Raw genomic sequence first — 23,886 nt, 5'->3', positions numbered from 1 at the left:
TTCGGGGGATGACTCCTCTCACTACTTTTAATGTGCCCAGTGGTGAATTGCTGGCAGATTATTCAGTCTACCATAAAGAATGCAACATGCTCCCCTATATTCGGTGTAAACCAGTCTTCTGCGAGCGTTGCAGCGAGATTTTCTTTTGACATGTGCAACGGGTAGTGTAATTGCTCCAATGCTATCTTTGGTAGAGCTACAGGCCTTACTGGTTTACCAGTGATGTCTTGCCTCCACAAACCGTCAGAGGGTTTTAAAAAACACCCTCAATGCTTCCAGAGATTCTTCTCTTCCTGAGGTGCCTCCCCTTGGAGCTCCATTAGTTGTGTCTGCCCCATATTGTTATAGGCCTCTGGTGTGGCTCGTGCTACCATCATACACTCATGGGTGTGTGCCACCTCCACATCCATGATTGTTTCACTCTTGGATGCCATACGCTTGGCTTCCGTGTCCGCTTCATGGTTTACACGTGACACGAAATCCATCCCTTTTGTGTGGGCGACGCATTTCACGACTGCTATGCCCACTGGGAGCTGTAGTGCTTTTATCAGCCTGTCCAGTAAGGCTGCGTGTTGCACTGGCGTGCCATCTGCTCGGAGGTAGCCCCTCCTTTTCCAGCGTGCTAGGCCTGCATGCACGGTTGACGTCACATAGGCGGAGTCACTGTGCACCGTTACTTCCTGGTCTGCATGATTCTCAATGGCGAGTATCAACGCCAATAGTTCTGCAGCTTGTGCTGAGTAGTGAGATGGTATTCGTGCACTGACGAGTACTTGAAACTCTCCATTCACTAGGTGTTTTACCACGGCCACGCCTGTGTATCTTTGTCCATCCTCTTGGTCGATCCTTGATGAACCGTCAATGAACACGATCTCCCCACCTGCCAGGGCATTTTCCTTTACCCTAGGGATTTCATCATAGAATTCCTCATAGTTTGCACAGTCATGTATAGGTTCTCCCTTTGTGACTGGCTCAACTATGACCGTAGCATGGTTTACTGTTTTACATCGAACTACCTTGATCGATGGGTTAGAGATAATCACCTCATAGGCAGACGCTCTCTGAGATGTCAGTGTGCCTTTTGGTTTCTCTAGAATGGCGAATAATGAGTGCTCGACGTATAACGTCATGGAGCATCCCATTACAATGGATGACGCCTTCTCTATGGCGAACGCGGCGGCAGCTAAATTTTGTCCGCATGGGAAGTGGCCTCTCATAACTGGGTCCAGACTCCCAATGTAATACGCTAAGGGCTTATACCCCAGTGAGGTTCGCTGAGTGAGTACTGCTGTCATAACATTGCCATCTGTATGTGAAAACAGGTAGAATTCCTCTGCATAGTTAGGAATCTCGAGGACTGGGTCCTTACAAATCGCCCCCTTGAGTTCTGCAAACCCCTTCTCCATTGCCTCAGTCCATTCAATCTTTTCTTTTGTCGCCTGGGCTTTCTTCAGGGCCTGAAGCAAGGGCTTGGTATACGAGCTGTAATCGAAGACCCATGCTCTGACATAGTTGCACAGGCCTAAGAAGCTTTGCATTTGCTTTATCGTGAGTGGCTTAGCCGTGTTCATGATAGCTTCAGCCCTTTCTGGGGTTACCTTTTTTCCCTCATGTGAGATTAGCTGGCCTATATTCAGCACCTCTTGTTGACAGTATTGCAACTTTTCCTTGCCGACCTTATACCCTTTCTCAGCCAATATAGTCAGTAGCTGTACCGAATCGCGCCTGCATTGCTCTTCAGTGGTGCTGCAGATCAGAATGTCATCCACGTACTGAAAACAACACTGACTACTGCAATATTGCTTAGATCCATTTGCAGGACTCTGTTGAAAATGGATGGAGACTCACAATACCCCTGTGGCAACCTCGTGCTCTTCAGACGCATTTGTCTGAAAGTAAACAATGTCAGGTCTTGTGAGTCACGGTGCAACGGGATTGAGAAAAAAGCATTTTTCAAGTCAATCACCTTGAAATATTTTGCCTCAGTGGGTATGTTGCATAGGATTGTAGATGGATTAGGGACTAGAGGGAACTCGGCTTCAACAATATCGTTCAATGCTCTTAAATCTTGGATTAAATGCCAAGACCCTCCCTTTGATTTCTTGATGGGGTAAATCACTGTGTTACAGGGTGATTCTGACGTCACTAAGATGCCCTGCTCCATCATGGCGGAAATTGTCTTCGCGATCCCTTCATCTGCTTTTCTGGACATGAGATATTGTCGCGCTCTTGGTAAAATTGCTCCTGATTTCAATTTAATTTTCACTTCTCCTGCCCCCTTCAGGAGGCCTACGTCATAGGGCCCTGTAGACCATACTGTGACAGGTACTTGGGCCATGTCATCATCAAAGTATTCTGGATGTATCAGTGCCAACATCATTCTCTGTGGCACTTCTCGTTTGATAATTTTGACCCAAAATATTAGACTCACTTCCACCCTGGTCTCTTCTAGGTCAGGGTGTTCTTCGAACAGATCGTCATCAGTGATAATCGCGCACCATTGTCTACCTTCGTCATCATACCCTTCAACCAGTGCTACTTTCCCTTGCACTGCAGCATTATGTATCATTAAGGGAAATACTTGTCCCTCTTCTTCATGCATGGGTATTCTTGGTCTGAATAGGAACTCATCAGGGGCTCTCATAGTTCTGTCTGCGAGGCCTGGCAATCCCGCCATGAGCACCCGCACGCAATATGCGAAGACTTCTGGCTCTAATGGTATAGCCTAATGGCTATGCGTCCGGAGTATGCTCTGATAATTTTTCACACGTTCGAATAATGCATTCTTGGAGTGGAGCAAACTATGCCCTCCTCCATGAACGAGATAGTCCTAGTCAACTTCGTCATTAAGTCTCGACCCAAAATGTTTACTGGGGTCTGACATGAATACAGTAAGGGTACATTTATTTCGCACTCTCCTACGGAGACTGGGAGTGCGTCTGTAAAGGGAACTCTACTATGAGCTAATGTGAAACTCTGAGTATCTATGGCCTCCCCGGACAAGGAAAACTTGCCTTCCCGTATGCACGAGCGTGTTGCACCCGTGTCAACTAAGAAGGAATAATCTTTCCCCCGTATGACGACATTCACCCTAGGTTCCCTGTTAGGGTCTGGTGTCACTGATAGGATAGAGCACATCAGAGTTCCCCGTGAGCTGTCCTATAGTATATATAAGTTCGGTCCACTGTACACATGTGGATTTCCTCCATTTCCAGTGTTGACTCCCCCTCTGGAGTTAGTTCTCTGAGGCAGTTGCGCCTGTTGGGTTTGCCCGTGTGGCATGTTCCCCATGTTCGGGGGTTGAACCCCTTGTTGCCTACCTTGCTGTAAGCCTGGAGCTTGCTGCTGTACTGTGTGATTCTGTGTACCGCCTTGTTGTGGGGTGGCAGGCTGATTCACCATGCCTGTTCCCATTCCTTGGCCATTTTGCCACATGCCTTGGCTTCTGCATGCGCGCGCCACGTGTCCTGTCATTCCACACAGCCAACACACTGGCGGTGGTCGGGGCATCTGTCCATTTGGCATATCTGGACTGCCCATCTGCGTGTTTTGAAAGCCACCTTGATTATTCTGAAAGCCTCCCTGATTACTTTGAAACCCTCCCTGATTACTCTGCCATCCTCTTCCTCTAAATCCCCTTCCCCTCTGGTAAAATCCCACGTTACCCTGGTTATTCTGCGATGGGTTAGTCGCTTGTTGTGCACTGGGTTCAGCTGGGCTTGTCAGCATGGCTCCTTCGAGAGCATATTTTGAGAGTTTCTTTTGTACCAGCTTCGCTTCCTCACCCTTACGAGTTGCCTCCTTTTTTCGGTTCTTTTCTTTCAACAATCTACAGTAGTGTGCAATTGTCAACTGTATTTCGGCCCATGGTTTAGCTTCTACTCCTACCAATTTCTTGAGCTGTTTTTGCACAGGTTCAGGCAACCCTTGGCATAATATGTGGTAGAATACAGGGATAGATTTCGTCCAAGGTTCATGCATTTCGAGCTCCAACGCGTCTTGACAATTCTGGACATAAATCAATAGATCCTCTGACTCTTTCATTTTTCGAGTCATTATAGCTCCCATATCGGAAGTGTCTGGGTACAGCGCTCATTGCGCTTTCCATACTGCTGCTCTCCAATTATTAAATGGTGCCCCGTCATGGGTAGTGTTAATTATGGTTACCGTAGGGTACCCAGCTCGTTTCCACACATCGTCTGCTCTCTCACCAAGTATGGCAATCAGGAGGCCCTTAACGTCCCCTATAGCTAAGGTGACACCTCCTGTAATTTTCTCTAACTCATTTATCCACTTCCCGGCTCCTGAAGTCAGCATTGGGAGCTTGTTTTTTAGATTCTCTCGATCCATCTCTGGCCATGGAATATATTGTGGTCTTGCTCCCCCTTTTTCTAGCAGCGGGAATTGCAATGCGCAGTATTCCTTCTCTTTCCCCATGGCTCTTCTGTCTATCGCTGGGGTAGCATTCCCGCATTGCCGTCTACCTGGCAGTGTCCTCAGTCTGTCTACATAGGCGGGTGCTGACACCCCCCTCTGACCGTGGGGAGTTCCCTCATGTTGGCCAGGCTGCATGGCGTACTTTGATGCCCTAGGTGCGGATTCGCTAGCGTCTGACCATCGTACCCCCTCGTCCCTTGGGAGCCACTTTTCGCGCCGTCTCCCTTCTTCGTGTGCCTCGTCCTCCGTTTCCCCACCAGAGTCGGACTCTGACTGTTCCCAGTTTACGCAACTCCTTGCATCTTCTTCGTTCTGACCAATCTCCAGCCTATCTAGGGACAGTCCCCTGCTCCCGCTACTTCGGGTGACATCTTCAGTGTCATATAGCTGAGTGCTTCCTAAGCGCTCATCTTCCCTTCCCCCTTGGGAAATTTGTTCCAGCTCCATTTCATTGTATATTTTATCAATCGTTTCCCCGATGCTTCTGGTGTCGCAGTCATCTTCAATATTTGCCCCACTCGTGCCTGGTACGGAGTCGTACGCCGGAAAGAATTCTTCGATGTCTTCCCATTCTACAACAGGATTGGGTTATTTAACTTCCCGCTCCAAATATTCAAGATCCCATGCCCTCTGTCTACGTTTGCGTTCTATCTCATCATCGACTTTCTTGTGCTTACTCGCTTCTTCTCTAGTCTTATCTTCTTCCCTTCTCTTTTCATTTCTACGTTCCTTTGCCCTTCTAACTTCCTCATCTTCCCGTCTCTTTACTTTCCTTTCATGCACTCTTTGCTCTTCTTCCAACCTTAGCATGTTCTGCCTGTAGTTTTCATAGGCTGCGTGTTGTGAGTGACTGAGCGGTATTCCTTGCTCTTCGCGATAAAGTTGTTCTCTCCTCAGCCTATCCTTTCTTTTCGTTCTCTCGTCCCTTATTTCCATATCCTTCTCTTTTTCCTTTCTTTGTGTCTCATCTGACTTCTCTCTCGGTCTCACATCACCACTTCCTTTTTCCATCAAGTTTCAACAATATCTGTCCTCCCATCCATTCGTCTTTTGCGAATGCTATCTCATCTGTTCTACCTTCGCTTCCTTTCCATTTCTTTCCCTTTCTCTCCTTAACGAGAGGTGCACAACTATGTGCCTGGTCCTTCCTTTCATCATCGCGTCTCTCCTTGTCCCTCGGGACTGCAGAGGTAAGATTAATTTCCTGATCCTTCCCCTTGATCTCGTCACTACTGTAAGTAGGTGACTCATATGCGGGGTTGCTATACCCTGTGGCTGCCTTGAGTTCTCTTAGTGGGTAGAGACCCTCTGACTTACTTCCCTCTACTGCTGGCTCAGGCGGGGCTGGTGGCACGGTAGGCGTCTCACCCCCCTCCGTGCATACGTTTAATATCCAGTCTGTGGGTGGCTCTTCCTCCTTTGGCTGCTCGAACATTTTCCAAAGTTCGAGAACAGCAAGACGTTTCTCTAGCTTTTTACCTGTATATGTGGCATGTAGATAAGTCGTCATATGCTGTAAGATGGCTTTAGATAGGGACCTGTTCTGTGGCCACGGCATAAACATCTTGTGGGCGGTACCCTTAACCCACTCAGTGCTGTACTTTTTAAGCTTGGGCGCATGTTTGGGCAACTGCTTGCATAAATGGGCACGTGGGGTAATCTCTTCCATTCTTAAATTTCCTTACCAACAATATTTTATACAGTTTTGACACGTCCACTAGTATGAGCGAGCACCAAACACGCAAGCTTCAATCAAATCCTTTCCGCCTGAATTCTATATCATCAATTTTCTTAAGAACAACAATCCATTGGCGATTCCCTCTTAGTTACAGAATCGCGTAAAACCCAAACTTCATTTCAAACAATCAGTGATACAATTCTTTACATTTGACATATAACAGGACATGCATGACAGACATTTGACAGACTAGACGGACACCAGCTGGACATACATATACCTGCCTTCTAATCAATACCCCGACATGGAGTTTAAATGAACCCCTTTGGTGCCGTCTTTAATCATCATTGTAGTCTAATTGTCCCCCATTATGTGGGCTCTGAGTTAACGTTTCTTCAGACTGCTGTATTAAAGCACAGGAACAAGGCGAATCCTCTTTACTTTTTTATCTCAGGTGTCCTTCCTGGTATCCTTAATTTTCTCTCTGGTGTCCCCCGGTATCCATTTGTTTTCTCTGGGGTATCTATCCCGGTATCCACTTTTTCTCTCTTACACTCGAGTCATTAACCCCATATATATATATATATATATATATATATATATATATATATATATATTCATCTCTACTTCTGACTATTTTATTTTTCTCCGCCACCCTCCGTTACCTTTCCCTTACTTGTTCCAATGCCTACAAAACATTTGCCAAAGTAATGAGTTTATTGTTTCACTCTCTGCTCGCATCTTTTCCTCTCTGGAACCTCGGGATCACTGCCCCTCCTTTATCAGCCTCTTGCGGTCTTTTCGTCCGATTGGCTGCCTGTGGAAATGAGAAGGGTTATGCATTGAAAGGCAGGTTCCTTCAGACCCACTGCAGATTTTTCGAGTTATTCTATCATTGTACACAAGAAGCTTCTCAGTCTACTCAGCCGAATGGCGAAAGGACTTGTGATATTGCCGAAGGCCTAGAGTTTCTTTGTGCCGTTGGTCTATGGGTGTCTTAGTATTAATTAATCAATAGTTGATGGTCGGAACCATCCTCCCGCTACCAAGTGTACAAGAGAGGCAGAGCGTCCTCTGACGGGCCCATAGGTCAGAGCTCACCCTCTAGTACCTGTAAGACAAGATAGCTGCACCAAGTGAGGAATGGGGGTGCAGGATTCACTTACTCCAACACAATTCAATAAGGACAACTCAATAGTTTGGCAAAGGGAAGTCAGTTTAATGACAAGTACAAAAAACGGGGAAACACATGGGAATCAGCAGTGATGCGATCTCCTGTCTCGCTTCAACTTCCTCGAACTTCTTACAAACAGTAACATTTATACTCAAAACTCATCATCATTGACATCTAACTCTACACATTCGTCATGCAATATTATTGGTTGGAAAAGGTAACTTAAGTATAGGTGTTATATCTGTATATGGTAACAGAGCATGCAAATTGGAAAATTCTTATCGGGTGAGCGTCTACGCCCATCCCTCTACATCACACGTGATAGACGTCACTACAAGTACAACGTCCTATTGGTTCTACTATCCATAGGACCCTAGATTACTTGGTCCTTTGTGATTGGGTAGGCTACACCCCTAGACATAAATCTCCACTTTAATTAGCAGCATGCAGAATGGACACCCAGGTGCCTAGTGCCCCAAGATTCACCCTGCCTCCTTTCCATCAATCAGTACTTTAGGGCTATGTGTCAATTAGTTGGCTGGGTATGGCCTCGAAACTGTAGCCTCTTATCTGGAGAAGTTATGGCATCCTTGGTTCTGGGTGACATCAGACGTTGTTAACTCTTCGCGCCTGGCTAGTCACGTGTCTGTTCACTGTGAATCTGCTTCAATTTCCAGCTTTTCATGTATTTGATTCTTCCTTAGCCTTGTAAGCCTCGCCACCTGCCTGGGCCCCCCTTATCTTGACCTTCGCGGGGCAGGCTGCTAAGCTCTGAAGTTTTGTTTCTTCAGAGTTGCCGCTCTCCTCCTTTCCTTAGGTTGACCTCGAATTCCCAGGCGTGAGCTGCTTCTTTGCTGAGTTTCGATTACGCTCTTCCTTCTGGCTTTAGCCGGAATATGACACCTGGCCTGGTAAGCCTCTGGCCGCCTGGGCATGTTTCTGCTTTTACAAAATGGAGTCGCACTTGTATAGTGTGCTTTATTGAGGTAGATATGTGGTTGGCGCTTGCCGCTCTATTCTTCTACTAAGCACTGCAAGCAGTATCGTTTTCTCAGCTTCTTGCGTTCCAAGCCTATTTACACGTGTTCGCTGGTTGGTTACTTCCATCTTGTTTCACATCAATATTTCCTTATGTTTCAGCATTGTCTCCTCTTCCGTGTCCATTACATCTGTTTTCATAGCTACTCGCGCTGGCGTGTTATCTTTGGTTGTCATTTTCGTTCATCCGTGAGTCTGTCCAGGCCCTTGTGTCATTACCACTTGCCTTCCATTAGGACTCTCTGGGTTTCTTTGTGGACAATCTGTAGGTACTCTTCATTTCGTGCCAGCTGCTGGTACGGTTGTCTAATCGGGTACAGGGCAGCCCAAGGTTTTCAGATTATGGGTGCTTCAACAGGTATTGCTCTTGTGATGTACACTGGGCAGAGTCCACGTGCAGCTCTCTGTGTTGGTTCACCTGCTCCTCATACATCACGTACCTTGGCGAGTACGTTCCTGGTACCTCGAAATGGGGGATAGGGGTGCAGGCCATGTCTGGGACCTCCTCTACACCTCACAGCATTTACACATGGCGGAAAGCATTATGAACATACGTGTTTGCCCCAAGGGTACTGCAAGCGTCCCAGCATATTTAACAGGATACTGCACAAAGACTTAGGCAACATACTTGTACCCAGCACAATAATTCAGTACGTAGATGATTGATTGGTGTGCAGTGACAGTGAACAGAACTGTCGCAGAGACTCCATTGTCCTATTACAACTGTTATCCCATAAGGGGTATACATTTGACAAGGCCAAACTCCAGTATTGCCAACATGAAGTGCTCTATCTAGGGCAGCTCATTTCTGCAGATGGCAAACAAATTATTCCTTACAGGGCAGCAACAGTGCATTCCACGCCCAGACCAGTTACAGTAAAAGACATGCAAACATTCTTGGGGTTGTGTAACTATTGCAGGGCTTGGATTCTGGATTATGCAGCATACACACTGCCACTCTTACAGGGCCTCAAGGCAAAAGAAAACAGTAAAATAGAGTAGACCGCAAACATGATTCAGAGTTTCAATGATCTAAAGGAAGTGATTTTGACAGCCCCCGTTCTTGCCACCCCAGACTACACGCAAGAGTTTTACATACTCTCACACTCAAACGGGACATTCATGACAGCGGTACTAATGCAGAAGAGCACAATGGGCCACAAGCCACTGGCCTAATACAGCGGTAAACTAGACTTTGTGATGCAGGGACAGTTTGCATGCGAGCAAGCTCTTGCTGCAGCTGCCTTTGCAATTGAGAAGAAATCCACAATTGTGTTGGGGTACTCAGTGACTTTGTATGTGGAACCCTCAGTATTTGCTATCATAGAATGATCCACGTCCACTCTCACCACCCAGAAGGCACCAGCGTACAAGATTATTCTCTCAAGCCCACATATCCATGTTGTAAGATGTAAAACAGTGTCCCCTGCCACGTTCCTGACGGAACCATGAACAAAGACTTGCAGTTGCATGACTGTGCCACTTATGAGGTTGAATTTGGTGGGGCAATCTCTTGGCCTTGTTCCCTACAGGGTTGTATTATTTCTGGCATGAGCCTAACAGGGACTTGCCTTCACAAGTCAATATGCCATTGACAGGGCCTAAAGTGTTCCGAATCAACAACCACAGAGGGCAGTATGTCAATGACATTTACTGAGTGTGCAGTAATACTGTCCATAAGTTATCGGGATGTCTCAGACATCAGTTCTCGGATCTTGTGCCACATTCTGGGCTATGCATTTCCTAACAAAATAACCTCACATGATTTGAAATATAGTATTTCTATTTCACCTGCTGGTGAGCACATTCTTGAACAATAGTCTTGATATCTATTTATTAGACTGAGATAATTAATTAATCTTTTATTAAGCGCTTAGTAACGGAGAGCAATCTCTAAGGAGGGGATCAGGGTTCGCACCTGTGTTGCGCTGCGTTATCTTGTTTCCAAGACCAAAGCGTTGTCCGTGAGCTATCCTCCCGTCTGGCCTTCACTCTCTGTGTTGTCTCAAGAGAGTTGATATATTGTAACTGCTGGGGCAAATAAAACAATGGCGCTAAATTCTTATCTCAAACCAACTTCGCATATACTGTCTGCATCATTTCCACATATGTCCAGTGAAATGTGACATGGATTCTGTTGCTATTTTCACAATTAAACCAATTATTGAGTTGTTGAACATTTGTGTGAGCTCGATGAGTCAATGTGATAATTTAATTCCTACAAATTTCTTTCTCAATAGATACTTCTCAATTTCCTATTTCTGAATAATTTTCTTTTATGTTTTACTTTACATTTTGCTTTTTCATTAATTTCATTTTCATTGTTAGCTGTGGTAGCTTTACCCTTCTTCAGGCACTTTGGGGCTCATTCTGAGGCGGCGGTCCGGTAAACAAAGTGCTGGTATCTGATGATACTGGCACTTTACTGGACCGCCCGACTACAAGAGTGCCAGTGGGGCACCTGGGCTACCTCCAGCTAAATGCTGGAGGTAAGCCAAGTGGCCTACCAGACAAAAAAGCCCTTATTACCGCCACTGACATTAATGGTGGTGGTAACGATGGCAAATCCCCTCATGGAGTCCTAAGGGACCAACACTGCTCCGATGGCACCTATAATCCAGCAGCAATGCTGCCAGACCGGGCTCCGGAAACAATATCCACATTTGCCAGTATCCTGGTGACTCTACCGCCAGGATACCTGCAGGGTCGGAATGAGGCTTTGTTAGAGGAGCAAATACTATATTATATAATCGTTTTCTCTGTGTTTCAGAATTCACAGTGAAGGGTACATTTTTTGAGAAAGATATATTTTAAAAGTATATATTTTCTACAGGAATGTTGTTTCCTAAAAGGCATATTAAAGTACTTTTCACATAGTATTGAGGCATTACCTGGAACTTCTTTATTGCTGGCTGTTCAAGCTACCATTGCAACTTCTGGTTTATCTGTGTAGTTTTTATCTTAGCATAGGGGAGGCATAATCACTGATAATCACGTGTTACTTGCAGGCTAAATTAGAACATTTTGCCCAAGCCAGAAATCCTTGAAAAAGACCAAAACCTATCCACATCTCTGCACAATCAAGGAAGGGAAATATGTGTATATTTTGGAGAAAATCAATTGTTTTGTCAACTCTTACAGCAGATGAGTCAAGAGCCTTAATTATATATACCTTGATATATTCCACACTTTCAGGGACATTCCTTTGCAATTTTCTGTAACCGTAAATTCACTTTGCTGTGTCTGTTTGTATGTCAAACCCTTATCCTATTGCTGTTGTACTTAAGTGTATTACAAATTATACTTGTTTGTGATACGTCACCCATAGTTGCAGGTTAACCTTTGCCACTTCTCCAAAATGGATGTATGGTGTGGTTTCTCTTTGACATTGAGGTCTAAGTAGGAAAGACATCCTATATTTCTTCAGGTTTAACTCTGTCTTATCACATTTTATATCATATATGCATGGGATTTATGAAGCGCAAAGGCATGGTGTAGGGTAGCAGATGTAGGTGAGATGGATAGCGAGTCCAGAGAAGGGGGATATTCAAGTGGGGATTAGTGGGACAATTAGCAGAAGGATGTCCTTCAAAGAAGCGAGCCTTCAGGTCCTTCATGACGTGCAGGATGATGTGAGCTCATTTGATCTGCATTGGTAACCTGTTCCAGGGTTAGGGTGCATAGGTGGAAAAGACACCTTGACAAGATTGTTTTTATATTTCACTTCATAAAACAATGTTTGCAGGCGTAGCCCCCTTCTCTATCTTTTATCAATTGTGATGCCTCACTTACCTCAGATGTTCCCCTCAACACATGTACAGTGCACCACTGCTTCTAAGCTATGTTTTCACAATAAAAAAAAATGAATACAATACTAGGATGGACACCTTTTCTTTTGTTTGAAATCTAAGAATTACTATGTGTCTCATGCTTACTAAACAGTAAGCATGAGACAGATCAACAGCATCCATGTCCCATTTCACTGGAGAAATGTGGAAGTAATGTAGAGGGTATAGGTGAAGTTGGTTTGAGATAATAATTTAGCTTCATTGTTTTATTTGCCCCAGCAGTTAAAATATAGCAACTTTCTTGAGGCAACACAGCAGGTTGAGGCTGAATTCAGGATTACCTAGAATAGTCACTGTTACTGTTCAGGTGAGGTATCCATCCTAGTATTATACTCGCTGTTTTATAGTGAAGGCCTAGATAAGAAGCAAAAGTACAATGCACATGTGTTGATGGTACTAGTTGAAGGAATAGCCTTTAACTTGTCTCTTTGATCTCTTCATTTTATTGCTCCATTTTTCTCTGCAATGCTTTAGCCAACTTTTGAATTCAGCTCATCATTGTTCTTATCTCCTGCTCCTGCAACCTTAGGAGATTGCCTTGGTAACACTGTTTGGTGATACGTGTGATGAGGATGTTCTGAAATGAAGTCGATATTTGCTTAACCTCTTACCCAAACCAATGATGGGAAAATGCGGCATCAATTTGATTAGGCGGCTGCATAGAGACAGGGGCTAGCGTTTCCTCATTTGATAATGATGACCTCTCAAAATGGCAAAGCATTGAAGAGATAATGTGTAAACCCAGGCGTTGAAATTCCTTAAAACGTTTAAAGCATCTCTGCTCTGGCAGATAAAGCATCACTCTGTAAAAAGCATCCATCCCTACAGCTTTATAACCTGTCAACAAGATTGTTGCTAGCTATTTCAATACATATAGTAGTCATTGTGAGTGCATCAATTTGGGTGAACAATGCATGTGAGGCATATTTTCTTTAAGCAATATTCCCAGTTAATGGTAATCTGAATTTTGATTGACTACTTTCTTTTTTTTTTTGGCTCCTATGAGCATCCCATCTTTCCTTTGTAGTCAAAATGATCAATAAACTTTCTAACACCAAGTGCGGGTTTGACTGCATTCCCGTCACTGTAAGTGCTTTACATCAGAGTGTTGGATGTTCTGCACTCTGAAATTCATGACATCTGGCTCCATTACTCTCCTATTGCTCGCTAAGTATTCTGATATGCTACTCTAGAAGGGAAGCTGTAGGCACTTGATATGGCCAAACCTGATTTACAGTGCCCATCCCCTATGTATGACTTTACACTTCCAGCATTTTTGCTGACTATAAGCCTGAGGTGTCTGAATCAGTGTCTGGTTAGTACGGGATCAATCGCTACCTGTTGGGTCTTCTGAGGAATTCACACCATGATTAGCGAATAAGATGGTTAGTAAGGGACACATGCATTTCTTCTTCCCTAAGTAAGATTTGAAGCCAGAGCAATTTAAGGCTCAATCTGTAGACTGCAGTTTGCATGCATGTATGCACAAAATGATTGTGAACGTGATGTCACATGATGACAGTAAGAATGCCTGCACTTCTGTGCATGCAAAACAGCAATCACCCGAAGCAATCCTTGTAAAAATTGCTTTTGTGGCTGTTGTGGGGAACTCCTCCATGTGCACTTTTTTTTCTTTTGCAGTTGCCATTGTTTTCACATATGTTTATGGTATAAAAGGGTTTCCGGCCAGCACCTTTGAATATGCTGGCATCAAACGTTATACAATACCACAGATGTTTCAGAAAAAATTGTATTAAATTCATCAGATGAAGATTTCTAAACATGTGTAAATCATATCAAGGGCCTTTGTGCATTTCTTTTTTATCTTGACAACTAGTGGCTAGCAAACAGATCAATAAGCATTTATTTTGCAGTATTGTGGCTCAATTGGTCTGTTAGAGATGTTGTTATAACAGATGAAGTGCATGACTTTGATGGTACCTCTCATTGGAGCAGGAAGTCCTGCTGAAATATCTAGGAGATTGTGTGCAGGTAAATTAAGAAGCTTACAAAACCACATATTAAAATCTTGCATAATTTGTATCTGATCTCTGCAATGTCTGGGTATGCAGTGTAAGCATTTTTAGAAATCCTCCAAAAAGTTACAATCAGATGGACACAATTTTCCATTCATTCTATTTTGCCTTCATAGAAACAGTTATCTTACCGACACAAATGCGTCATTCCATAGAATTTCACTTTCGTTAATGACCACTTCTCCTCCAGCAGATCCAACAGGATCTAAGTACCCCACCTTGGTTCTCATCGCGATCTTGTTTTCGAAGGTTTTCCAATTCCATATGTCATATCTGTTCTGTAAGATTCCATCATCACCAAAAGATAATTCTTCTCCAGCCTTGTTTTTAAAATGGACCTTTTCCAAATAACGAAGAACCTACAGGATGAAAGGGCATTGTCAACTCCCAAGACAGTGATGATCTCTGAAACAATTGAAACGTGATATCAGGGATTTACATGAAACCATGGGAACCACCATGTCCAATGCTCTAGATGGCTCAGTGGACTAATACATACACCCGCTGCAGACATTGTAATTAGTCTAAAATCCAGGCAGGTCTGTTCAGCCTTTCACCTGTGTGAGGTCAACAAAATATGTACCACTGAGTTTTGTAAGCATAATTCCTTTTATTACATATAATTCATACTTAGGTGATAAAGGATACATGAGCACTGAGTTATTATTTGAAGTACACGTTGTGCCTTTTGATTAGCACCATTCTAGGTTGCCTGTAATTTTTGCAATCACAATGTTAGGCTACATTTCCACTACACGCATTCCTATACATTGCACATTCACAGCTGTGCTAGTGTAAGGCTACGTGAGTGGTTTAACATTGTCTAAACAGTGGTATTTCTGTAATGTGTGCACAGAGCCTGAACCATGACTTAGGCCAGGTCCCTGGGCCTGTGCCAGCCTTTACTTTCCTTCCATCATCATTGTCCTACCATTTCGCTGTTCTCCCTCTTTCCATTTAACTTTACCTATAACTTGTTTCTCCTTTCAGTAGTTATTTTCTGAGTCAGTTTGAGAGAAGATTACGCAACGATGGGTGGAAACAAAGTGAAAGGATGGCACAGGCTCTAAGGCAGAGAGGCCAAGTCAGAAGTGCACCCGCACTGCAAGTATCACCATGCAGGGAGACTTTGTGGCCAGGCATGACAGAATCTGTAGGACCACATGGTCCTTTGTATCCAATCATGCAGAGACTACTATTAGTCTTACCTGCTTGGAATATATGATCCTTCTTGCTCAAGAGCCATTACTATGGTCTAATGTGTTTATTAGATGATTACGTTTTTGGTTTTAAACCTCGTACTAATATAATTGAATCCACCTTAAATGGAATGCTATGGCAGGAGATAGCTGAGTCATTGTTTGAGGGGGTTACCTTTTAGGAATTTATTGTCTTAATGTTCTAAACTAACACTCTTAACATGACCCACTTTATAAGCATGGGTATCATACCCACTCTTATTGTCTTTCTTGTAAGCTAAACATCTTAAGTTCACTTAATTTTATTTGTGTATTTATTTGAGGTTTAGCATAGCACATTCAAAGCCATATTGGCTGCAAGAGCATTGAAAAGATACATTTATGATTTGACAACATACAGAGGAGAAATTAATGAAGAACTATTTTGCAAGTTTGTTAAAGGTAATGCGATGCAGTAACAGCAAACATCTGTGTAATCTCCCTGCAGGTCATTTTTGCTGAACCCCAGTTTCATGAGTCCGGCTTGACGCTGTGGGCAAATAATTTTGTGGGTCCACTCCCACTCCACCCTTCCATTTGTGTTTGGACATCCCTACAACTCCTTGTGACGAATCAAAGGTATTCATCCCTTCTCCCCAAAGGAGAGCCACCCCGTTTAGACTAGGGTGGTGAGCCTGCTCTGCAAGACCCTCCTTAGGGGTCTGGGAAAGTGCGACTCGCTGGGAGTGACTCCCCCTTAGGGGACATGGACCCTTGATCTAACACCATCCTGGCATACGTGATATGTCCTTCCTACACTTGGCTTTAGGCAATGCTTGAGCAAATGTATCCTACAAAGGAAAAGAGGATGGCTCTTTAATGTGAGATGTGTACTTAATTCAGACAAGTGGATTACAGATGAGAAGAGAGCATGGTATGTGGAGGGAGCCCCCTGGCGTGATTGCGCCTTGGAGAGGCAAGCTATGGCAAGCCTCATAGCCTGAGACTTTCAAAGAGGCAGCGCAAGCCAATTTGAGAAATCAAAAGTCCAGCAGGAGAAGCAACAGAGACAGCATTACCAGGGCCGGGACAGGAGTGCCGTAACCAGTGGTGACATGAGCACGAACATCTCATGATGGCTGAGCAGCCCCAAGAACGGTGCTGTAAGCACTGCAACCAGGAGTGTCATCAGCTCCCTGCCACCAGTGTCCATAGACGGGAGCCGTCTGCAGCGAAACTGAGAATGGAAAACCGATGAAAGCAACCGCGCAGAAGCCAAATCACAGAGTTGGCTACCCAAGCAAGTGCTGAGTCCGGCAACGCTCCTCTGCCTACAAGGAGGTACTGGGGAGAACGGGAAAAGTGGGAGGCTGCTGGGGCAAAATTATATGAAGAGAGAAACGCATCCCAGTAATAAGGACAACATAAGAACAATACAACTAGGGATATGTTCATGTTATGTTTATGTTTATTAAATATGATATATGATATGATATGAAAGACCCATTCAAAACATAACAAATAACTTTGGCTGGCAAAATAAAAGGGATTGGGAACGAATACCATGGGAAGAATCGGAAAAGTCTATGAGCTCAGAGTGGGAGAGTGGAGAGAGCACAGCATACAGACAAGTAAACACTGTTGTGAGTTAAAAGTCTCAAGTGAGCAAGGTAAAATAAGAGACAATACCATAACAAGAAGCCAAGAGAGGGGAAGGCTTAAGTTGGATAAAATCACAACAAACCTGGGAAAGGTGTTTAAAGTCTGTGAGAGATATACAACCAAGGATAAAACAGAGAGAGAGTATCTCAAGGAAAACTATCCTACCAGAAACCCAAAGAGGGAACAAGAGACCAGCATATTTTAGAAGAGCTGCAGGAGCGCATGAAGGAAATACCAAGACGATATCAAGGAAGATTGTGTTAAGAAACATGCATTCTTTAACCAAACATTTCCATATCAAAAGTACCAGAAGACAAGACAAGACCAGGAGGAGAGAGATATTTTCTTGTCCTAATTTTGAGTTATTCATATTAGTGATAGGGCTAGGTAGAACTAAATTTGGACCTAGGATATTCACGTTTTGTGGACTTCCTGATGACAGACAAGCACATTTAGTTCCTGTAGATAGGCAGGGTAATCCCTTTAGCGGAAGCGAAAGACATGCCTTTTTCTTACAGTTTAAATAAAAGAATACTTAAATTGTCTACCATGTGTCTGACTCCTTCTTCAGACCCCCCACATCCTATATTCTCTGTGTCCTCCCTACACCTATCACCCTGACCATTCTATTGTGTGGGAAACACCCCCGCAGCCCTTGTGTTCCTTGATGGGCCTCCCTCAGTTCTGCACCCTACCCCAGTTTACCCATTCCTCTGCATTGTATGCAAACCTTTCTCCCACACCAGGCCCTCCCAAACCCCAATCCTTACCTTGTCAGCCCACCCCCGCCACTTCTGAGTCTTGAGTGGATGCATGAGTTCACACTTGCGCTAATCCCAAAAGGCTGTTGTTCCGTAAAGGTGCCCTCTTGATATTTATCTTTTCCTCGAAATGGCAGGAAGCTCAATAAATAATGGGCAGAAATCGGAGAAGCGTGGTAATGGGCAAGAGTACCACCTCTGCAATTGATGGTATGTTTCAGGGGAGAAATGGGCCAGAAATTCAGTGAGATCCAGTTGTGAGAGCTGTAGGAGGTAATGTACATTGTAGAACCAGTTTAGCAACTTCTCACTAGGCATGGCTTTAACTTAGGAGTGATGTCAATGTACCACAGATTTGTAGCTAAGAAGATGCGCTTAATGTTAGTGGATAACACAAACAGCTTATGGGAGAATCAATGGGATCTTTGGTCCCAGAAAATTGATCCAACCTGGTGGAGAATCTTGCCACAAATCACATACAGGATTGTTTGAGTATAATGCCTCCTGAAAGTGAGCTGGTAGTGTACATAGGTCAATGGTTTTGTATTGTTTGCATATTGTTTGATGGATGCAACTAGCCTCATGGTGGAGACACCATAAGGATGAAAGTGTTACACTTTTTTGTGACTTAAAATCTGTTGATTTCAATTGAAATAACTACCATTACCTGACAAATAATGGGATTACCACTGTAAAAAAGTTAAATAAATCGCATAAAGATGATCTAGTGAAAGAGGCCCAGGATTAGGTTAAACATGGATTCCTCAAGAAGGTTGACATGCTCACTCATATTTTGACAAATTATTTATATTTGTAGAGGACAATTTGTCCTTTCCTATATGTCCATTTAAATCGTCCAACCAATTTTCAATTCTCAGTTTTCCAACTGTTTCCAGTTCCTTAAGAAAGCCTTTTTCTGTGACCATTGTCCCTCAGAGAATAAAATACATTGGTAGGTCACTGAGATCTATCTAGCAGCAGAGCGCACATTGACGTTCATGTAGACAAATCAAGATCTGGAAGTCCTGTCAAGATTGCAGTATTTACGTATATCAGGAATCACTTGTTCCTATACAACTATGTCCAGGACAGAGTCAAGGATGTACTTTTTGTTATGCACCTTTGCATATGAATTCCAAAAGCTCTCAACTTCATAGGATTGTTGCTGGATTTGCAACCAGAGGATATTCTGCTTCTACAATGTGGTTAAGAGGCCTTAAGTCCTGGATAAAATGCCACAACCCCCCTTTCGTCTTTCTCACTGGGTACACTGTTTTGTTACATGGCACAAAAATGCTCTCTCTATCAGTGCTGCAATGGTCTCATAAATGCCCTTATCTGCCTCTTTTGTGAGCAGGTATTGTTAATCTCTTGGTAAAATTGCTCATGGTTTCAGTTTTATCTTTACTCCTCCTATGCTCTTTAAGAGCCCCACATCATAGGGACTTGCCATCCATAGGGTGCTGGGCACCTTGGCCAGATCCTCCTCACTTTTGGAGGAATTCTAAAACATGTTACACTGCATACCCAGACAGTGCAGAGATCAGATACAAATTGTCATGGATACTGGACAAGGGCCCAGTACTTCACTTCCTGCAGGGTCCCAATGGACCCAGATTTGGCGCCTATGGCATCAAGCTCATTACAAAGTGTGCTTTGCACACGGAACACAGAAGGCACGTGCAGCAAGGCCGGGCGGTGCCCTATTAGTACAAGGCAAGGCATGTGCAGAAGACAGGAGGAGGAGCAAGGTGGGGCCACAAGGCAGGGCCTAAGAGGAGTGGCTGGGGCCAGGCTATATAAGCCAGCCCCACCTTCAGACTGGCGCTTTGCGTTAGTCTGCTAAGAGCAGAATAACACTTACCGCAGTCCATAAGACCCTTACCTGGTTCAGCACATGCGTCTTCAGTCTCCGGATCCCTCCAGCATCTTACCTGGTCCAGATCGTGCATCTTCAGTCTTCGGAAACCTCCATTATCTTACCTTGAAGCCTCACCATCGCTGGAAGCACTGCCATCAGCTTCCCACTCTGCAGCCGCCGGGCGCATCTTACCTTGAAGCCTCACCATCGCTGGAAGCACTGCCTTCCGTTTCCCACTCTGCAGTCGCCGTGCACATCTTACCTGGTTTCTGCCACGCCAAAGCTCGAAGAAGCACCGCTATCGCTTCCGACTCTGCAGCAGCCGCATTCATTTTACCTGTCTTCTTGAATCCTCTGCGTGTGCCGCCCAGCATCCTTACCTGTCCCGAACTCCCATCAACACGGGGCCATCTTCGGGTGCAGCACCCATGCAGATCTTCATCTCCGGCAGCCTGCAGTAGTTCGGAAACCGCTCACCAGCTAATACCGATCAGCCGCACCCGCAAAGGGAATAAGAAACACAAGGTGAGCAATCACATAGACTTTAACACTTTAAAGCAGCGCAACTCATGAACTTGGCACAGCTTTTGGAACTGTCTACTTACCACCAGTGGGTCATCCAGAATAGACTTTTTTACCATTATGCGCTCCTGAGCCATCTTCATTGCTAAGGGGGAGAGAGAACAATATATGGTTACAAACAATAATCATTGGGGAAGAATTAACACGAAGAATACGGACAATAAGCAATGTTATAAGCACTTACCTTCGAGACGGAATGGTGGCAGCCGGCCTGGACCTCCACAATATGGACCAGTGACGCAACTAGGTCCATCCACAGCACCCCTGCTGAAGGAAAGCAGGACGGAGAGCTCATCCTTACATAAAAACATGTGAGCTTGCATGGGCAAACTCCTGCGTACTACCTTTTGGCACGAAAGGGTCGAGGGGAACCGCGACACCACCACGCTATCCTCACTGCCTCTCATCTTCCCCCAGGATGAGTTCCAGCATTCCGGGTCCACGAAAACGCAGCAGTTGGGGGAGAGAAGCGATTCGAGGGAGTCAACCCCTGGGAGGGCTCCAACCGTGCCCCAACGCCCCTGCAGAGACCAGGTGAGCATAACACAAGTCCTCTATAGTACTTCCCTGTAGTGTATCATCAAAAAGTAAGTCACACAAACACCATCTCTGTCTCTAATCTCTCTTCCCTAAATAGCTCTTTGTCTGTCACTGTGGTCAACCTGCTCCCTTCTGCCACTGCGATCACTGCTCGTCCTGTGTCGTCCATCCCATGTACCGCTATCCAGTCCTCTCTCGCTAACACTGCCTCAATTTCTATTGGCACTATTTTTCCCTCTTCCTCGTCCAATTTTATCTCAGGTCTGAATGGATACTCATTTGGAACATGCCACATTTTCCCTGCAATGCTTGGTAGCCATGCAATGGCAATGTCAGTCCCATACTGGAACATCTTCTCATCCACTGGCACCCCCCTCTGTACCCTCCGTCCCAATAGGCTTGAATGATCTCTGTTATGTTGATCATGTGTATTCCTGGTATGGAGCACACTATCCCCTTGTCTGTGAATGAAATTATCATGTTCAGTCTACTCATAAAGTTTCATCCCAGTATGTTTACAGGTGTCTGTCGAGAGGAAAGTAAAGGCAGAGATAGATTGTGTTTTCCTATAGAAAGGGAGAGAGATATCGTCTGTGAAAGAAACCACTTCCCCAGCCCCAGAGAATCCTTGAGTATTCATGGGATTGCCTGACAATTTAAATGCTCCCTCCCGAATGACCTATTTGCCCCTGTATCCACTAGAAAGGAAAAAGTCTTGTCACCCTAGCCACACCTATGCAAGGTTGCTCTGCGGGGTTGGGTGTGATCGACAGGATGGAACACATCACGTCCATCTGTGGGCTGTCCTATTGAGGGTATAAGGTTATCCCATTCCCAGTAAATCCTCCCAGCTGTCTGACAGGAACCGTGTCCATGGAGTCCATGTGTGCCAGCGTGTCATTGTTCTGTATCTGTGCCAATTTCTGTGTGTTCCCGTGAACCTGTTGCGTTTGCAAATACTGTGGTACTGATGCTTGCAACTGTGGTATCTGTGGCTGCACATGTGGCACCTGTTGGTGTTTGTTCTGTATCTGTCCTTGTGGTTGTTGGTCAGGTGTGTAGTAGTCATCCTGATCCCATTGACATGGTTGCTGGCCATGTGCTCCCCAATTCTGCTGCATCCCCCTCCTCCTACATATCCTTGAAATGTGTCCTATCTGCCCACATATCCAGCACTGTGATGGCTCCCTCGCTTGCCCTTGGAACCCCACCTGTAAAGTCCCCTGGGACCTGGTACACCTGCTGCCCATATCCCCGAAACCCTCCTGGAAATCCCCTTCGATGTGATGTATCTGTGGTCGGCATCCGCGTCCTCTCGGTGGCCCCCTCTTCCTCAGAATCTTTGCTGTGGGTACCTGCGCCCCATGAACCTTCCCCCATGGGTGGTGTGAACTGCTGCTGCTGTGTCCCCTGTGTGTTCGGGCTAGTTCTCACCGCCCCTTCTATTTCATACTTTGATCGTTTCTTCTGTACTAGTTTCGCTTTGCCTATCTTCCTGTCCTCCGCTTTTTTCTTAAGCTTCTCTTGCCATAGCCTACAATGGAGAACTATCATGATCTGTATTTCTGGCCACATTTTTGCTTCTGTGCCTACAAGCTTCCTGAAGTGTTTCTGCGTGGACTCTGGCAGCCCCTGGCATAGTATGTAATAGAATATAGCTACTGTCTTATCCCACGGTTCTCGAGTTTCAAGGCACCAAAGCTCTTGAATCTCCTGAATATACTGTACGGGGAATTCATCTTCCCTCATTTTCCATGACATTGTTGCCCCGTCGTCTGATGTGTATGGATATTGTGCCCTTAGTGCTCGTCATACGGCCGCTCTGCAGTTTTCAAATGGTGAACCATTGTGCACCGTGTTTTGTGTAGTCATTCCGGGGAACCCTGCCGTCTTCTATACGTCATCAGCAGCATTCCCGAGGATCGCCACTAGTAGCCCCTTCATGGCTCCCAGAGCTAGCCTATGTCCTGCTATCATCCTCCCCATTTCGTAAATCCACTTCACAGCACCGGGCTCAACGATGGCAGCCTGCACCTCACATTCTCCTTGTCAGCATGTTTCCATGGTATATACTGAGGTTGTACCCCTCCCCTTTCCAGTAAGGGCATCTGGGTAAACCCTGCCTCCCCATGTGCACTTCTAGTCATTCTAACTTGCCTGTTCCCACTTTCGATGACTGCTTACACATCTATCGGTTCTGGTATGGGTATCCAGATACTGTCATCATGTTCCTCCGTTCGTCTTCCCCTTGAGCAAACTATAGCGATTTCCCCCTTCCTTCATCCTGGCAGATCTCTAAGCCTGTCCACTAATGTAGTCATGTCATTGAGGGTGGACAAGTCATTCGCCAGCCATGCCTGCTCGTCCAATCTGCGTCCTCCTGCTCCCTCTGTATGTGTCCAGTGTTCACATTTCAATCACTTGTCTGCGACGTGGCTCCCCCTTTTCGTCTTCACTGTTCTGGCCTTTGTTGTCGGACCCTGAGCCCATGTTACTACAAAAGTCGTCTGCAAAGGTTAGTGTCCTAGTTGTCATTTCTGTGTTAGGTTTCAGGCTGAGGTCGATATCCCTCAAGTCATCTCTGCTGCTTTCCACACCAGGCCCCCAGGCATGTCCTGTTCCTTTCCGTTGTGCTCCTGTCCCATGAGCTTGTGCTATCTGGTTCTGCCCGTCTGCATTCCTCGCGTCTTTCATTTCCCCTGTCTGTTGTCCATTGTGTCTTTACCGCCCTTATTTCTCACTTGTCCTCCTCCTTGCGCACATGATCCCTTGCCAATCTGTCCACCTGCAACTTCCTCTGTTCTCTCTAAATCAATGTGTGTTTTTCCCGCTCTGCTACTGCCCTCTTCTTCTCGATATCTTCTACTTCTCTTATCCTTTTGTGCCCTTGCTCCTGTTTCTCTGGCTTCCGTTCTCGGGAATCTATTTCTATCCTTTCTACTCTTTCTCTCACTCCTCTCCTTATCCTCTCTCTCTAGCTTCTCCTCTTTTCTCCTCTCGTGTTTCTCTCTTTCTAACCTCTCCTCTCTTTCCTTCTCCCTTTTGTCCATTTCTTCCATTATCTCAGCCCAATTTGAGGCTTCCTCGCTCA

This window comes from Ambystoma mexicanum, chromosome 12 (genome assembly GCF_040938575.1).
Source record: "Ambystoma mexicanum isolate Mex_15411 chromosome 12, UKY_AmexF1_1, whole genome shotgun sequence".
Lineage (NCBI taxonomy): Eukaryota > Metazoa > Chordata > Amphibia > Caudata > Ambystomatidae > Ambystoma > Ambystoma mexicanum.
Note: the sequence above shows the minus strand (reverse complement) of the source record.